Raw genomic sequence first — 15541 nt, forward strand, 5'->3', positions numbered from 1 at the left:
CAACGATGTGCCTACTTAAATATATAACGCAATACAGGTGGGATAGGCTTGGGCTTGCTTGTTATATATTTCCCTATATTACCAGGTAAGGATTGTTTACATTTCAATAAATGTCAAGATGCGAATTGGAAGTGTAGATTTCTACATTCAAATCATGTGTGTTCAAATACAGCTGTTCTTATAAAACGGTTAATTCTTATAAAACGGTTCTTATAAAACGGTTAGTTAATTAATTTGATTGCACTTCAATAGTTTAAAGATTATGCACATTCTCAATGGAGCCAGTTCTGATAATTATTACCTAATTTGCGGTACATAACATTTAAATAGGCACAACGTTATACATACTAGCATCGAAAATAAGTATAGTATAGAGAGACATGTAAAAAAAATTGCAATTGGTAAATGTGACAAATTATTTACTTTATCAAATAAAAAATGTTCTAGGCTTAAATATTTTATTACTCTTTTTCAAAAATCAATTCACTGAATAGCAGTATAGCAAACAAGTCGGTTAAAAAAATATTTAAGAATCAATTCACTGGAGAACGGAAAACGTGTTTCGAAATCGGTTTAGCTGCTCATTTCAAAACTCGACAAGGCAGAAATAACTTTTCTGACACTACGCTGCCTTTGTCCTACACGACTGGCATTTGATTTCGAGGCCGCCAAAGTGATGATCTTCAGGAAATACTCTTGAAGGAGCTCCATGAATTTCGAAGTCGTTTTGGTGTACATGAAATTATGTACGAAGTGAATGGTCAACAGATCCTCCAAGCCAGTTATTATATCGTCCGCGCCCTCGGACAATCGTGTTTCGTTGGCGTATACATAGAAAATGGTTTTATCATTTCCTATATCTGTGAAGAAATAAAAACTGTTACAAATTTGTTGGAAATATGGAAACTAAACATATACATATTAATTTCAGTCTATATTCTAATTTCAGTATCAGATGGTATCATGGTAGAGTTATAACAAAGGATATATTTTTTATTAGGGATCAGACCTCAAACAGAAATACTTAATGTAAACTTATGCTATTTCATTATGGTATTGATTTTGCTGTCTTCATCCTATCTCATTTTTACAAAAAAAAATTACCAAAGACTTACCTACAGCTACTACGACTGGTCCCGGACTTCCAACAATGATATCATCAACACGGGTGCCGATCTAAAATAATTAATTTTAATTCAAATTTGCTCGAAACATAAAAAATAATCTACTAACTTCTTTGCGAAGCAATAATTCGTTGAAATTCTCTCCCACAAGTGAGCACAAAAATTGAAGTATCGCATGGTCAGTCGACGATGTATCCAAATTAGAATCAGTTTTGCGAGAGAGAGTGAGTACTGGATGATTTTTTCTCTTTTCATTGAGAAGTACTTCCGAAACTCACTCACATTCACTCCGGTGGCCCTTTCAAAATGAAAGTTCAACAGTTGTCTTCGCCGTAGCACAGGAAGCTGAGATATCATTCTAGACGTTTGAACTTTCTCGTCCAACATGTATCTGACATAGGCCTGCGAGTGTAGCAGAAATTCATCCGATAATAAGGTTGGATCATCTCGAGCCAGCTGGGAAAGCGTACCCTTGTCACATTGGTTGGATGTATGTGCCCAATACTCACAGAGTGTTCCGGCTCGTGAGTTGCGTTTCTTCTTCGAACTGGTTGCGTTGTTAATTGCTTGTACTTCAGTATTCTTGAATCGATTCAAGTAGTTATTGCGGTTAATCATCTTATATTTTAACTCCACGTAGCCTTGGCCGGCTCCAAAGCCATCGTCATCTGTATAATCCAAAGCTGGGAATTTTTCAAAAATCTGCCTTGCGACATTCTCCATCGTATCAGCCCGGATCTGTGTATCGATCAGGCGGAGCTGCTCCACTACTGTGTTTGTTAATGTCGTAAGTTCAGTTTTGGCAATACGTATCGACGCTGGCGTGAAGACACTTGGATTTGATTTCTTGAATTCTTGCAGTGCACGCAAACGGCTTAGAAGATGGTCACTGAACTTGTTCCAATTAATACTGAAGCACCGGAATTTCATCTCCGTAGAGGCATGTTTTTTGGTACTTTTAAGAAGTTGTACCTCTTCCGAGCGCTACGTTTCTGGACGGTATTCGGGGACCGGTTTTCAATGTCATCATTTTGGCTCATCTGGTTCAGTGGTCGTTCGACTTCAATAATACCTGCTTTCGAGTGACACTCTTCTTGCTCTTCATCCTGTTCGGTTCCTTCAAGTGGATCAATCGCGTCTTCATCTTGATGCAGTATCAATGGTTGAACACCTTCGAGAATAGCTGCTTTCGATTGACTTCCTTCCTGCTCGTACTCCTGATCGATGTCTTCTAGTTGATCAGCGTTGTTGATTATGATGTCTATGGCATTTTCGGATGTATCATTTTCTGCATGTGACTGTAGGGAGATTGTCTCATACACCAGTTCGGATGTGCAGGCGTCTGTTAACTCATCGTCATTAGACACAATCTGCGAAGCAACCACTTCGGGTGGTTTCATTCCAGCAGTTGGTTGTAATTCGTCAATTTTTGACACGCCAGACACAATTTGAGCAATTGTTGCAATTGGATGCGGTGATTGATTTTCTTCTGGTTTTCTTCCAAGTGATTCTGCAAAAATAAAACAAAGATTCGTTAAAACATTAGGACAGCGAAACGTTTAAAATTTTCTAGTTCTAGCGAAAAATGCACTATTCGATAATACTAGCGTGACATTAGCATAATGTAAACGCCTATTAGCACATGGCAATTCATGTTCACATTGTGTTAATGTCCATAGTTTTTTTTATCTAACCCGTAAACAACTATGTATAGGTAGTATCCCGTTTACATATTCGCTAATTCTATCAAACAATGCACTATCCGACAATACTAGTGCATAATTAGCGCAATGTGAACAGGAATTGCCATCGCTAATAAGCGTTTACATTATGCTAATTTTTGCTAGTATTGTCGGATACTGTATTGTCCGCAATAACTAGCGAATATGCAAACGAGCCAAAACGGTTTTTTTCTTGATGGGTATTTCAATCACTGCGGCCATTTGTTAGATCTATTGTGATATATGCCCCATTTAATATCCAGTTTTCCGCGAGCGGTAATGGCCGCCAGCTTGGCTGCGGGTTAGTCTCTGATTTGACGTCTGTGGAGGTCAACTGCACCCACCGCTCCGAGCATTCTGACCAATGTGGCATATAAAAAGGTGCTGATTCAGTGAATTCAAGCCTTCTTATATACCACATTGATCAAAATGCTCGAATGGTGGGAGCAGTTGACCTCCAGAAACGTCAAACCAGAGACTAACCCGCAGAAATGCTGGCGGCCATTACCGCTCGCGGAAAACTGGATAGCTGTGTCAAGTTAATGCATCATTAGAGTACAGTGGGGCAAGAGTGCGCGTTGGGTAAGAGTACGTTTTCGATTTTCGACGTTATTAAAAGCAGTATCAGTATCAGTTTGCCAGATATTCTGACCAACTTATATTCATGTGTAATTGTAAACGATTTGAATAAACTACAAGAAAGATATAAAGTTAAAAATTTTTCGTCTTTTAGCAAGAAAAAATGTGTTTCCGCAACTAGTATACTGACGGCATAGACTACTAAGCGCTGAAGCGAAATTATGGAATTGTTTTTACACCTAAACATAGTCTGAAAACACAATTTCATCCAAATGATTACATTTCATAAATCGGGACTGATATGCGATTTGAACGTCACTTACGAAAAACGACGCATCCTTCAAAAAAGTGTTGTGTGGGTGACTATCGCAAAATCAGTCAAACTTTCTAAGAGTATCATTAATGGGCGCGAGTATTTTGATCACCTTCGCAGCGCTGTAATTTTAGTTAGTCGCTCTTCTTCGACTATCAATTTAGTGGCTATATTTCGTACCAGTGACGTTTGACATTTGACAGTTATACTAATGACACACTGATGGTATTCGTACCATGGTACAAGTTGTATTACTAGTACCATGCTGGTACAACGTGGAAAATCATGGTACAATATGTTCTAGGGCCCTCCTTAAACGTGCGGTAAGACGCGCGGCTACAAAGCAAGACCATGCTGAGGGTGGCTGGGTTCGATTCCCGGTGCCGGTCTAGACAATTTTCGGATTGGAAATTGTCTCGACTTCCTTGGGCATAAAAGTATCATCGTGTTAGCCTCATGATATACGAATGCAGAAATGGTAACTTGGCTTAGAAACCTCGCAGTTAATAACTGTGGAAGTGCTAATTGAACACTAAGCTGCGAGGCGGCAATGTCCCAGTGGGGTATGTAATGCCAATGAAGAAGAAGAGAGAAGAATATGTTCTAGGGTATATAACCGTGGTACTTGTACCACAAGTGTGTCTTTAGTATTAAGAAAATAGCAGCGCTCTTACCGCGCTACTAAATTTGGTCACCTGTAAGTTGCGCTACTTTTATAGCAGCGCTTTTAGTAGCGACCGGTAATTATGTCAAATTATGGTACTGCGCTGCCAAATGACTAATACTCGCGCAAGTTAATCTTGCTCTATAAAAATATTGGAAAGAATCCAAATTAAGCAAAACACTGGAAAAATCAGTTTTATAAATTATAAGTCGATTTGCGAAAAAAACGCCCTTTCTGATTTGAATAAAATTTTGTCTCAAGATAGGTGATTATGTTCCCTACCAGCAACTAAATATAGTTTTTTTTAATTAAGAGTAACATTTAAAAAAGGGTTTAAAGCTTCAAAAAATATTATATTCCTTTTTTCGCTTGTTTAGTTGCGACTAGTTACGACCAAAACATTGTACTCTGCTTGACTGTACAGGAATACTTAATATTAGAAATCTATTTATATACATACAAATGAATTTCTGTCTGTCTGAACCTTATAGACTCGGAAACTAATGAGCCGATCGGCGTGAAAATTCGTATGGAGAGGTTTTTGGTGCTGGGGAAGGTTCTTAAAATGGTTCGAGACCCCTCCCCGCTTTGGAAAGGGGAGCTCCCATACAAATGAAACACCAATTTCTTCATAACTCGAGAATCAATCAATCAAATGGAACCAAATCTGACATGTGGAGGTTTTGGATGCAAAGCTATGTTTCTGTGGTAGTTAGAAACTTCTCCCCCTTCTGGAAAGAGATTTAATTAGAGAATAAGTCAAATTTAGGCGAAACGAAGTTTGTCGGGTCTGCTAGTCTTCTTCTTCTTATTATTATTTATTTTTTTTATTTTTTTTTTTATATACATAAAAATGAATTTCTGTCTGTCTGACCCTTATAGACTCGGAAACTACTGAACCGATCGGCGTGAAAATTTACATGCAGAGGTTTTTGGGGTAGGGGAAGGTTCTTAAGATGGTTTGAGACCCCTCCCCCTTTTGGAAAGGGGGGCTCCCATACAAATGGAACAAACATTTCTGCTTAACTCGAGAACTAATCAGAGAATAAATCAATTTTAGGCGAAACAAAGTTCGTCGGGTCTGCTAGTACTACAATAAGAGATCGACGAAGACGCCATCTTGTTTCCAATCAAACCGTCAAAAGCGGTTCCATTTCGACTTGTTTACATTTTGCATCCATAAGAAGCAAACAAAAAGATCAAGTGCTGCCAGTCTTATTTTTACGATATCATACATTTTCATACATTTCTAAGGGGGGGCCCTCCTTGGCCGTGCGGTAAGACGCGCGGCTACAAAGCATGACCATGCTGAGAGTGGCTGGGTTCGATTCCCGGTGCCGGTCTAGGCAATTTTCGGATTAAAATAAAAAAAAAAATTTTCTCTTTTTTTAATAAGTCTTAAATATTGACTACTTTAAAGCAGAGCCTCGAATATTCATCTTCATGAACCAATTTCAGTCCGAATTTTGACAAACATAGCATGATTATTCAAAACATAGAATGACATAGTCAGATGACTACTCCGCCAACTCATTCATTCAACTGTCACTGAATGCGATTGCTATGTGCAGAAAAAAACATAATTAGCATTGTTTATATTGATGTTTACCGTTGAAAGTGCCTCTTGGATGAAAATCAGATTCAGTTCTATGTGATGAATTACTTTACTCATTTAAAACGTGTTCAGATATCAGATAATTCATCAATTTGTAGAATGTGCATAAATATTCAATGACTAATATTCAACCGAATATTGACAGTCCAGAGCCGACTATGAATGTATCTGGAAGTGAGCTGACAAGTGAAGAGAGGTGGACGTCACCAAAAATTTTCGATTATTTTACACTCTGCTTTAAAGTATCCAGTTTTCCGCGAGCGGTAATGGCCGCCAGCATTTCTGCGGGTTAGTCTCTGGTTTGACGTTTCTGGAGGTCAACTGCTCCCACCATTCGAGCATTTTGATCAATGTGGTATATAAGAAGGCTTGAATTCACTGAATCAGCACCTTTTTATATGCCACATTGGTCAGAATGCTCGGAGCGGTGGGTGCAGTTGACCTCCACAGACGTCAAATCAGAGACTAACCCGCAGCCAAGCTGGCGGCCATTACCGCTCGCGGAAAACTGGATAAGACTGACACTAATATTTTGCAAAAGAGTGTGACTATTTCAGTGAAAAATATTGGAATATTTCGATTTTTATTTTTGGGTAGCGCATATTGCCCAGCGTCGTTCATTTTAAATGAAAATGCACTATTTTGGAATAAAATCGTTTTATTGTAATAATGTTGGTTTTTCATAAAAATGGTTGGACCATATAATGACTGATATGCTAGATTATTGATAAACACTTCTAAATTACACTATTTCGGTTGAAATCACCTTTAAATTAGGAGATTTGCTTAGGGGGAGCATATTGACCATCCTTTCCCTACATTTTATAATGCAGCAAAAAGGCATCAATTCCCGCTAGATGGATTATTCCATTGCTGATGAGGTCAAGTGATCATCATGACAGTCAAGATGACACGGATATGGCAACCACAACATCTGGAAAGTTTTCCGTTCATTCAAGCTGGTGATCACAGGTCTTCTTCTTCTGCGATGGCTCTACATTCCAACTGAAACTTGGCCTGCTTCTCAACTTAGCACTTGTCTGTGAACTTAGTATCCTATTAACCAGTCTTGCAAAATGTCGTGACCATCACCAGATGATCAGATATGAAAACAAAAATCACCACGCTTTTAAACGATGTTCTTTACTGACAATCACTTTAAGCGCATCGTGACATTTAGAAGCTGACACGTGAGTACCTTAGGTAAGCGTGACACCCAGATTGACAACCACAAGCTGAGAGCCATAAAGAGCATCAGGTCGGTCAGCTGTCAAAATTGCAGGTGAGCACCGTTTTGTTGTCGTTTGATTGGACTGACGTCGTTTTTAATTGATAAATTGGATAAATCAATAGTTAAATTAAGGGTTCATTCACAAATTACATAACGCTAAAATGGACCTGGGGGCTGAAAGCCCCCACCCACTCTCTCGTAACGTATTTTGTATGGAAGGGTTCTGAAATTTGTTTGGGCCGTATTTGTGAATGGCTCTAACTAAGTTTTTACAAATTTGATCCAGACTATCTTTTGAAAAAGGCCAATTTTTTTTAATTGATTTTTTCAAATGGATACAATCAAAAAACGACGCATCCTACAAAAAATGTTATATAGGTGACTATCGCAAAATCAGTAAAAGTTTCTAATAAAGATATCGGAAACAATTCAAATTGAGCCCCACACTGAAAAAAATCGGTTTTAAAAATTAAAACTCGATTTGCAAAAAAATGCCCTTTTTAATTTGAATGAAATTGTGCCTCACGACAGGTGATTATGTTTCCTACCAACCGTCCATACATCGCAAGCTGGGCACTTCGAAGGAAAAAAAGTTTTTCTAACAAAAAATTTTTCTTGTCGAAATTATTTCCAGTGTATTTTTATCCGTTACGATTAGTTACGACCTAAATATTGTGCTCTGCTTGACTGTACAGGAATATTTTAATATATGTATGTATATGTTAAATCCACTGACACTCCTTGACACTGAAAAAAAATCAATTCCGACAAGAAGAAAAAATTTGTTAGAAAAACTTTTTTCCCTTAAAAGTGTCGAGCTTTCAATGTATGGACTGTTGGTAGGGAACATAATCACCTATCTTGAGACACAATTTCATACAAATCAAAAAAATGTTTTTTTCGCAAATCGAGTTTTAATTTTTAAAACTGATTTTTTTCAGTGTAGGGCTCAATTTGAATTGTTTCCGATATCTTTATTAGAAACTTTGACTGATTTTGCGATAGTCACCCATACAACATTTTTTTTTAGGATGCGTCGTTTTTTAATTGTATCCATTTGAAAAAATCAATAAAAAAAAACTTTGGCCTTTTTCAAAAGATAGTCTGGATCAAATTTGGACACACTAATCGCTGGAAATCAGCAACTTTTTGCTGATTTTTTTTGTGCTGTTCTACCAGCCATTAAAGTCAGCAAAATATTTTGCTGTATTTACAGCAATCAAGACAGCAATGCATTTTGACAGAACTATTGCTGGTTTTCAGCAATTTTATCGCGGCTAAAATTTTACTGGTTTTCAGCAAAATCTTTGGTTTGTGTTTGTCAATAGTTTTCATTAAAAATATGGTAAAAACATGAACATTCAAGAAATCTTGAATAAATATTTAAGCTGCAAACTGCTTACAAACTGCTGTTGTCATCTCCAAAACGCAGTTTACCAATTTATTCCTCGGTTCAGCTTTCGCCTTGGCTTTCATCGTCTGTCGCATTGTGGCAAATGAAATGAACGAATAAAAATTTAAGTGTTTGACAGATACATTGCTGGATGTTCAGCAATGTCAATGAATTGCTGGATTTTCAGCTAACAAAACCAACTTAGCTGAAGTTTCAGTAACAGGAAATTTACTGAAGCAATTCCAGCAATTCAGTTTGCTGGACGACGATAAATAAATTTGGTGTGATACACACCGAGGAATAAATTGGTAAACTGCGTTTTGGAGATGACAACAGCAGTTTGTAAGCAGTTTGCAGCTTAAATATTTATTCAAGATTTCTTGAATGTTCATGTTTTTACCATATTTTTAATGAAAACTATTGACAAACACAAACCAAAGATTTTGCTGAAAACCAGTAAAATTTTAGCCGCGATAAAATTGCTGAAAATCAGCAATAGTTCTGTCAAAATGCATTGCTGTCTTGATTGCTGTAAATACAGCAAAATATTTTGCTGAATTTATTGCTGGTTGAACAGCATAAAAAAAAAAAAATCAGCAAAAAGTTGCTGGTTTCCAGCGAAAAAAAAAATTTGTGTATGTACTTTTCTTTTAACAGCACCTCTTAAAATATTGCACAAAAAGTCAACATAAACAATAAGAACACTTAATCACAATTGAGTACTTGACACATGACCTGGATTTTGTTATTGTCACGCTTTGCGTGACTTGAACGGTGACACTTTGCAGCACTGCTATTAACATTTCGTCATTTATTTATTGAAAGCTTTTCTATGTCCGACATTGCATGAGTATGTATCTTGTGTGGCAAGTACAATGGATACACTATGCCCATGGAGTCGAGAATGTTTCCAACCCGAAAACATCCTAGAACGGACCGAAAATCGAACTCGCCATCGGTTGGCAATCCTACGCCTTTGCTCGCAAGGCTACTGGAGACCCCCGCCTGTGATCACAGGTAGAGGAAGTGAAGACATGGTGTGTGACTCAGAGCTAGTTGCTATCATGTCACATTCATGGTACAGTATACCCCCGCTGATCCGACATATGTATGGCCGGACTATCAAGGTTTCTCTCGTTAATCCGACTGTCAAATCCATATACAAATGAATCAAAACAAAATCACAGCACAAATATGAAAGTATTAGTAAGTCCGGATAAGCGGGGGATACTTTACTTAAAACACAACCCCACCCGATGCGCACTCTTACCCTATCGGTGGTGCCCCTTGTTGAAGAACTGTAATCTCTTTCTAAAAATTTCCGGACTGATGAACTTTATATCTATTTAAAAATCACTATAATAAAGTAATAAAAAAAATCTGGACAATGGCATAACAGATTTTCCGATTCCCCTACATGTAATCTTAAAGTTTTCCTAACATCTTCAAGTGATGTCGGCTTGTGACAGAGACGGGAATGGTTGACATTTCTTTTTACCATTCCTTCTTCTATGCAAAAAAATAAAAACAAAACCACGGCAGCCACAGCAGCAGCCACGCCAAGCAGACGACAGTCAGCACATGCTTTTACCATTTTCTCTCCCCACAATTAATGTTTTCGTACAATAATTTCACAACGTATAACCGTTTTTGGTGGGAAATATTCATTTCATTACTACTTGCTTGATTTAGAGACAAGAACGAATAAATCAGTACCTACGGATAGCACTCCTTCTAGGCTTTGCGCCACAGGTAATTAAACTCGATTCTGTGCTGTTTGCGCTGCGCACGAGCCGAAACAAAAAATCTCACGCAAATGTTGACCGCGCGCCGGCACGACTCTAACGTAGCAGCAAGCAAACAGTTTGCTTCATCGGAAAAATAAATGTCACGATGTCGCGTACATTTTTTTGGCAAACTGTTTCGGCTTGTTTGGCGCTAGAAATTTGACTGGAAAAAAGATAAACATTCGCATAATCAAAGTGTTATAATGTACATTTCCCAACACTGCTTGTGAAATGACCTGTATATGTGTTAAAATCTTTTTTTGAAAGATCTTAAATTTTGCGAGTGATAAATACGTTTTTGGGGATGAAACGTTTAGACTGTCTCGCAATGAATGTATTTTTCCAGATGTTCTCTATTACAGAATGTTCCCAAGATTTTAGCTCCATTCAAAGAGAACACGCAGATACACAACAAAATTTTTCGAGACCTATGAATTATCGAGATGTACTTAATCTTGCCAACATATCAGGCGGATCATTGCCCTCAATGACACAGTGACCAATAACCCAATACCAGCAGGTTCACTTTGACGACTACCCGAGGTTTGGAGTGGCTGAACACATTCCCAAACGAATTTTGATATGTATGTTGCTGAGAATTCAAAGCATTCAATGCTGTTTGACTGTAAGACATTAGGCAAATATTTGAATGCTTGTAATTTCGGCGTAACTATAGATGAAAGCTTTCAAGCCCCCGTAACGCTGGGTAGACACCTTTGCATGGTGTGTTACGATGTAAGATCTACCACGGTCATATTGTCAGCTACAGGCAAACCCTGGCTCAACGAATACCTTCCCCAATATCCAACTCCATGGTACTCATAAAAGTGTCGCTGAGTCAAGAATCTTCTGGACTTCAGCTTGTTGTATAAAATACAATATATACTAAGCGAAGATTTGGTCCACCATTTGCCCATATACTTCGCTAAAAATTAAATACACCAAAACATCGGTAAAAGTTGTATATTTTCCTCATACAGTCATCATTGTTTGTGATCGTTGTTTAGAATAGGGCACTGCACGGACTGCTTCGTCTCTTTCTCGCTGCAAAGAAATTTGAAAACAACAAGGCCAGTAAACGTCAAAATATATGAGGAACGAAAGAGAAAGATATGTTTCCGTGCAGTGCCCTATACCAAGATGCCATAATGGCTACACTGCCGTTCTACGCATGCTTGTACCAAATTCAAAAAACGACAAATGAGAAAATAGCATTTGAAATTGAATCCTTATTTTCATTGCTGACGTATAACCTGAATGAAATATAAGATTATTACATCACAGAACCATTCAGAAGACTTAATTTCATTGAAATCATTCTTTTTTTTTTTCACCCACAAATAGAATTTGCGACAACGATCATGAAAATAGTTTGGCGGGACAGTCATGCCGAGAAATAGAGCACTTATTTTGTGGTTTCTACGCATATCAGCCCAATATGGTAAAAGGAAGGTGTGGAGGAAGTCTATACTTGCTAGTATTAGTAAGCAGAAAACACAAACAAAGTTTGAGGGGAAGTCTGTTACGTCACATCGTCCCATTCTTTCACGAGCCTTTATGGACCAGGTTTGAAAAAACTTGTAAACATTTTTGCGAACAACGAAAGAAAAATATTATTTGCAATAACCAAATCAGAATAGCATCGCAAATCATTAATAAACCTCTCAAATTATAGCAATGCAGAGATTAAACTATAAAGCTTTCCAAATACGCACTTCTGCCATGACCTGCGGGGCACACATTTTTCGTAACACTTTGCTGTGATAATAATTCCACTTTACTATACATATTTTACTTTCTGTGCGGCAAAGCAAATTGCAAGATGTTAATATCCTCGATATCCAGAAATATTCTCAGTTATTCATCTGTAATAAGATCAACAATTATTTGAAATATAATGAGCTTCCCTCACCGCGAAATATTTTTTCATGTTATTGTTTGGATAACAACATGCTGGTTGCCCTTCGATACAATGATACGTTGCGTGATGCTTGAAGGGGAAGTCGATGAAAATTGTATAACAAACTTTGTGACGTCAGCCGTTGTCATGTAGCTAAAAGGTTGCTAAGACGCGGCCGAAAAGAGGCACTACTACAAGCAAATGGCTATGTAATACACAAAGTGATCACCTCACCTTCTTTTTACCATATTGATATCAGCCCCGTTCAGTGCATCATTTCGTGAATGACTACTGCGATTAACATATGTCTCCACATGCTTTATCCATGGAAGTGAACCATCCAAGTGGTTGAAGTGATTATGTCGCTTAGAATGAGTATTATACAAATTTCCCTCATTAAACCTGTGGAACAGGCTAAGATTGAAAGATCTAAACAGAAAATGATATTTGAATGTGTGTTGCTCCATAAAGTAACAGAATCCGCCATAATGATAAATTTAATCACTTCGAGACAATTATGCGTAGAAATTAAGCTATGGGACAAATAGACTTGATGTTGTTTTCAATGATTTTCCGAACCAAGTTCGAAATCTGTAAGAGTTTTCTAAAAGTATACGTCAAAATAGACTACTATGGTGAAAAGTCAAAATCCACGAAAACTTACATGGGACAACTATGCGTAGAAGGGCAGTACAGGAATCATACAAAAAACACATTAGATAATATACCTGATGTAATATTATATAGAATAATTGTAATATTATATAGAAATTGAATGATCTCGACAAATTAAGTATATCTCTACACTGCCATTGTACGCATTAACGTCCCATTTTACCTTTAATTGGCCGACGTCGTAATAGACCTAGTAAAATGCAATGAATTTCCGAAACATGTACATTGAGAATGATAGCTATAAAACCAGCTAAAACCCAAGTTGCATCCAATTGGTTCCCTGTGCAATTTCGTCAGTTCAAGTCAATCACGGAGTAGTAAACGAATTGTACGGTCATGCTCATGCTGCTCAAAACTTTAGGCGAATCATTGTCAAAAAGTTCGTCCGCGTCAAATGATACACCGCAATGTTATTCACCCATGAGAAACAAGTAAAGCGGGTACAGAAAGCGAGTCGGTAACTTTCCTTAAGGGAGAAAATCAGACAATACACCAGCCGTTTGGAGAACCAGCGATAACGATTCGACGGGCAGAAGAAAGCGAGGCGTACATCGAGCAAGGTGCATCGATCAGGTAGAAGACGATTTGACAATTCTCTCTAGACTGCGTGACTGGCAACGTGCAGCCATGGACACAGCTGAATTGGACTTTAATGTATTAGGCGCCTTACTGTCGTCATACGCATATTTCTCCCATGTTTAATGTGATTCCTATGTACATGTGACAGTTATGCTTAGAACGGCAGTTTAGTCTGAATAAATAACCGGGAATCGAACCCAGCCACCCTCCCCATGGCCTTGCTTTGTAGCGGTAACGCTTTTTCTCTATGCATGCACACCTGCGTCCTTTCAACAACGTGTGCTCGCAGCGATAAACGCTACGTGAGCATCGAGTGTTTAGGTGTCCTTATTGCTGTTTATATATGTACTATAGTATGTATAGCCTCTGGTCAAAGACGATGATATTGTCTTTTTATATTAAAATATATAAATATAAAGATATAAGCCTTGAAGGACACTAAGCTCCTACTCTACCCAGAAACCTTTGCATACGTAATAACGTGAGTGTTCCTTATCTATTTTTTGGTGGGGTTTGCAATGGGCAGTGTTGAATGTACTTACAGTTACAACCAAAAGCTAACTTTGTTAAAATAAGTGTGATATCAGAGTCATTAAAAACATACCAGACCAGCGAGTATCAAATGGAACTGCCGAGATTTCCACGGTCGAGTTTTGAGTACGCTGCAAGCAAAATAAGCAGTTGCGAATAACTTTAAATATTGTTAATTGTTTGAGCTCAATATACCTTGTTGCATTTCGATGAACAACCACAGACAAAATCGTTCTTTCCATGCTCTGTTGCATATAACTTTGATTATTTGAAATTTATTATTTTTTTTCAAAACTTAACAAAACTAAAACTAAAAACTAAAACATTGATGGGCACTTTTAGTGTTTCTTGCTTTATTCGTCAATTGACGTTTTTCCGTGACAGGTCTGTCAGTGCTACACGGTTAGAAAAAATACCTAATGTTAGGTACATTTTTTCGCATTTTCCTCTCTCTTCCTTGTGTTGTCATGAAATGAGTAAAATGATGAACAAAACTACTCAACAAGTTTAAGAGCGTAATACTAATGACACACTGATGGTACAAGTACCATGGTACAAGAATCTTGAAATGAGTACCATACCAATTATTGTCTTTATTAATGATAGTCTTGGAATAATTTTCTTGTTCTCTTGTACCATGGTGTGTCCTTAGTATAACGGTGCGTGCAAATCATATTTCCGAAAACTTCCACACTAGAAGCCTGGAGGCCTTCCACACAAAAAAAACGTTAAGGCCCAAACGCAATACCAGCGGAACGGCAAATTTGACAGAAAATATATGGGCTAACTGTCAAATCTTGCCGTTTCCGTCGCCGTTCCGCTGCATTGCGTAGGGGGCTGTACGGGGTGGGTGTAGGTTGATAATTTGAACGATGGAACATTGCTGGCTTAACTTTTCAAAAGGTTCTAAGTAACATTTTTTTCATGAATTAATTTGAGTACTGCAATCAAAAGCTTTCATTTTGTTCTGTTGATTGCGCTATTCAAATTAATTCATGAAAAAAATGTTACTTAGGTCCTTTTGAAAAGTTAAGCGAGATTGTGTGTGTGTGTGTGTGTGTGTGTGTGTGTGTGTGTGTGTGTGTGTGCGTCACCCAATCGGTATACGGCTTCAAGAACTACATCTCATTTCAGGGGGTGGGTAAACAGTGTTCCTATATATACGTATACGGATGGCAACAAAGTGTGCTTGGAACAGTGTGCTCAGCGTCCCACACACTCACTCAAATGGGCGAAAGCATGGGGCTCGTTTTTTTGACTATGTACCAGGCGCATATGACGTCACACGTCTTAATATTTTCATTTTAATCGTGACTTAATGCTCGTTTGGAGACACGTTTGACAGTTCGTTTGGAGACAAATGATTTATCTTCGCTCATCTATATATTCCACTACACTGACAAAACTCCAATCATATTCATTATGTGTG

General features: G+C 37.9%; 1 protein-coding gene and 1 pseudogene across 2 annotated transcripts in view; one reads left to right on the forward strand and one right to left on the reverse strand.

Moving 5' to 3' along the window:
* Positions 1–15541, forward strand: part of LOC134227569 (zinc finger CCCH domain-containing protein 13) — a 227471-nt gene that overhangs the window by 156599 nt on the left and 55331 nt on the right. The gene's annotated exons all lie outside the window — the stretch shown is intronic.
* On the reverse strand, positions 453–14482 carry LOC134227570 (uncharacterized; annotated as a pseudogene).

This window comes from Armigeres subalbatus, chromosome 3 (assembly GCF_024139115.2).
Source record: "Armigeres subalbatus isolate Guangzhou_Male chromosome 3, GZ_Asu_2, whole genome shotgun sequence".
NCBI lineage: Eukaryota > Metazoa > Arthropoda > Insecta > Diptera > Culicidae > Armigeres > Armigeres subalbatus.